The sequence below is a fragment of the Vicia villosa genome, linkage group LG6 (assembly GCF_029867415.1).
Source record: "Vicia villosa cultivar HV-30 ecotype Madison, WI linkage group LG6, Vvil1.0, whole genome shotgun sequence".
Lineage (NCBI taxonomy): Eukaryota > Viridiplantae > Streptophyta > Magnoliopsida > Fabales > Fabaceae > Vicia > Vicia villosa.
This window is the reverse complement of record NC_081185.1, coordinates 7758851-7763298: the sequence shown is the minus strand read 5'-3', so window position 1 is coordinate 7763298 and position 4448 is coordinate 7758851.

Genomic DNA, 4448 nt, shown 5'->3' with positions numbered 1-4448 from the left:
ACCCTTTCCCCATAAATATGGACTATCATGTGCAACTTTTGAAATCTCTTTCCTTTCTCCATAAACGTGGACTATCATATGCAAGTTTCAAGAATTCCTTTCCCTTCTCCAAAAACATGGACTATCATATGTAATTTATGTAATTTCTTTCTCTTCTCCAAAAACATGGACTATCATATGCAATTTAAGCAATTTATTTCTCTTCTCCCAAAACATGGACTATCATATACAATTTCTGGAATTTCTATTCCTTATCCAAAAACGTGGACTATCATATGCAAATTTTTAAATTTCTTTCCCTTCTCCATAAACGTGGACTATCATATGCAAGTTTCAAAAATTCCTTTCCTTTCTCCAAAAACATGGACTATCATATGTAATTTATGGAGTTTATTTCTCTTCTCTAAAAACACGGACTATCATATGCAGTTTTAGGAATTTCTTTCTCTTCTCCAAAAATATGGACTATCATATGCAATTTCAAGAATTTCTATCCCTTCTTCAAAAACTTGGACTATCATATGCAATTTTTGGAATTTCCTTCTCTTCTCCCAAAACATGGACTATCATATGCAATTTCAAGAATTTTTATCCCTTCTTCAAAAACGTGGACTATCATATGCAATTTTTGGAATTTTATTCCCTTCCCCAAAAAAGTGGACTATCATATGCTAGTTTCAATAATTCCTTTCCCTTCTCCAAAAACGTGGACTATCATAATTTAATTTATGGAATTCCTTTCTCTTCTCCAAAAACGTGGACTATCATTTGCAAGTTTTGGAATTTCTTTCTCTTCTCCATAAAGATGGATTATCATACCCAAGTTTCAAGAATTCCTTTCTCTTCCCAAAAAACATGGACTATCTTATGTAATTTTTGGAATTTCTTTATCTTCCCCAAAAACATGGACAATCATATTCAATTTCAGGAATTTATATCCCTTCTCCAAAAACGCGGACTATCATATGCAATTTTTGGAATTTCTTTCCCTTCTCCATAAACGTGGACTATCATATTCAAGTTTTAAGAATTCCTTTCCCATCTCCCTAAACGTGGACTATCATATGCAATTTCAAGAATTTCTAGCCCTTCTTCAAAAATGTGGACTATCATATGCAAGTTTTGGAATTTCATTCCCTTCTCCATGAATATGGATTATCATACCCAAGTTTCAACAATTCCTTTATCTTCCCCAAAAACATGGACTATCATATGCAATTTCAGGAATTTATATCCCTTCTCCAAAAACGCGGACTATCTTATGCAATTTTTGAAATTTCTTTCCCTTCTCCATAAACGTGGACTATCATATGCAAGTTTTAAAAATTCCTTTCCCTTCTCCAAAAACATGGACTATCATATGTAATTTATGGAATTTCTTTCTCTTCTCTAAAAACTTTGACTATCATATGCAATTTTAGGAATTTCTTTCACTTCTCCAAAAATATGGACTATCATATGCAATTTCAAGAATTTGAATCCCTTCTTCAAAAACGTGGACTATCATATTAAATTTTTGGAATTTCTTTCTCTTCTCCCAAAACATGGACTATCATATGCAATTTCAGGAATTTCTATCCCTTCTTCAAAAACGTGGACTATCATATGCAATTTTTGGAAATTTATTCCCTTCTCAAAAAAAGTGGACTATCATATTCTAGTTTCAATAATTCCTTTCCCTTCCCCATAAACCTGGACTATCATATTTATTTCAGGAATTTCTACCCCTTCCCCATAAATATGGACTATCATGTGCAACTTTTGAAATTTCTTTCCTTTCTCCATAAACGTGGACTATCATATGCAAGTTTCAAGAATTCCTTTCCCTTCTCCAAAAACATGGACTATCATATGTAATTTATGTAATTTCTTTCTCTTCTCCAAAAAGATGGACTATCATATGCAATTTAAGCAATTTCTTTCTCTTCTCCCAAAACATGGACTATCATATACAATTTCTGGAATTTCTATTCCTTATCAAAAGACGTGGACTATCATATGCAATTTTTTAAATTTCTTTCCCTTCTCCATAAACGTGGACTATCATATGCAAGTTTCAAAAATTCCTTTCCTTTCTCCAAAAACATGGACTATCATATGTAATTTATGGAGTTTATTTCTCTTCTCTAAAAACACGGACTATCATATGCAGTTTTAGGAATTTCTTTCTCTTCTCCAAAAATATGGACTATCATATGCAATTTCAAGAATTTCTATCCCTTCTTCAAAAACTTGGACTATCATATGCAATTTTTGGAATTTCCTTCTCTTCTCCCAAAACATGGACTATCATATGCAATTTCAAGAATTTTTATCCCTTCTTCAAAAACGTGGACTATCATATGCAATTTTTGGAATTTTATTCCCTTCCCCAAAAAAGTGGACTATCATATGCTAGTTTCAATAATTCCTTTCCCTTCTCTAAAAACGTGGACTATCATAATTTAATTTATGGAATTCCTTTCTCTTCTCCAAAAACGTGGACTATCATTTGCAAGTTTTGGAATTTCTTTCCCTTCTCCATAAAGATGGATTATCATACCCAAGTTTCAAGAATTCCTTTCTCTTCCCAAAAAACATGGACTATCTTATGTAATTTTTGGAATTTCTTTCTCTTCTCCAAAAACATGGACTATCATATGCAATTTCAGGAATTTCTATCCCTTCTCCAAAAAAGTGGACTATCATATGCAATTTTTGGAATTTCTTTCCCTTCTCCATAAACGTGGACTATCATTTCAAGTTTCAAGAATTCCTTTCCCATCTCCATAAACGTGGACTATCATATGCAATTTCAAGAATCTTTAACCCTTCTTCAAATATGTGGACTATCATATGCAAATTTTGGAATTTCATTCCCTTCTCCATAAATATGGATTATCATACCCAAGTTTCAACAATTCCTTTATCTTCCCCAAAAACATGGACTATCATATGCAATTTCAGGAATTTATATCCCTTCTCCAAAAACGCGGACTATCTTATGCAATTTTTGAAATTTCTTTCCCTTCTCCATAAACGTGGACTATCATATGCAAGTTTTAAAAATTCCTTTCCCTTCTCCAAAAACATGGACTATCATATGTAATTTATGGAATTTCTTTCTCTTCTCTAAAAACTTTGACTATCACATGCAATTTTAGGAATTTCTTTCACTTCTCCAAAAATATGGACTATATTATGCAATTTCAAGAATTTGTATCCCTTCTTCAAAAACGTGGACTATCATATTAAATTTTTGGAATTTCTTTCTCTTCTCCCAAAACATGGACTATCATATGCAATTTAAGGAATTTCTATCCCTTCTTCAAAAACGTGGACTATCATATGCAATTTTTGGAAATTTATTCCCTTCTCAAAAAAAGTGGACTATCATATGCTAGTTTCAATAATTCCTTTCCCTTCCCCAAAAACCTGGACTATCATATGTAATTTCAGGAATTTCTACCCCTTCCCCATAAATGTGGACTATCATGTGCAACTTTTGAAATTTCTTTCCTTTCTCCATAAACGTGGACTATCATATGCAAGTTTCAAGAATTCCTTTCCGTTCTCCAAAAACATGGACTATCATATGTAATTTATGTAATTTCTTTCTCTTCTCCAAAAACATGGACTATCATATGCAATTTAAGCAATTTCTTTCTCTTCTCCCAAAACATGGACTATCATATACAATTTCTGGAATTTCTATTCCTTATCCAAAAACGTGGACTATCATATGCAATTTTTTAAATTTCTTTCCCTTCTCCATAAACGTGGACTATCATATGCAAGTTTCAAAAATTCCTTTCCTTTCTCCAAAAACATGGACTATCATATGTAATTTATGGAGTTTATTTCTCTTCTCTAAAAACACGGACTATCATATGCAGTTTTAGGAATTTCTTTCTCTTCTCCAAAAATATGGACTATCATATGCAATTTCAAGAATTTCTATCCCTTCTTCAAAAACTTGTACTATCATATGCAATTTTTGGAATTTCCTTCTCTTCTCCCAAAACATGGACTATCATATGCAATTTCAAGAATTTTTATCCCTTCTTCAAAAACGTGGACTATCATATGCAATTTTTGGAATTTTATTCCCTTCCCCAAAAAAGTGGACTATCATATGCTAGTTTCAATAATTCCTTTCCCTTCTCCAAAAACGTGGACTATCATAATTTAATTTATGGAATTCCTTTCTCTTCTCCAAAAACGTGGACTATCATTTGCAAGTTTTGGAATTTCTTTCCCTTCTCCATAAAGATGGATTATCATACCCAAGTTTCAAGAATTCCTTTCTCTTCCCAAAAAACATGGACTATCTTATGTAATTTTTGGAATTTCTTTCTCTTCTCCAAAAACATGGACTATCATATGCAATTTCATGAATTTCTATCCCTTCTCCAAAAAAGTGGACTATCATATGCAATTTTTGGAATTTCTTTCCCTTCTCCATAAAC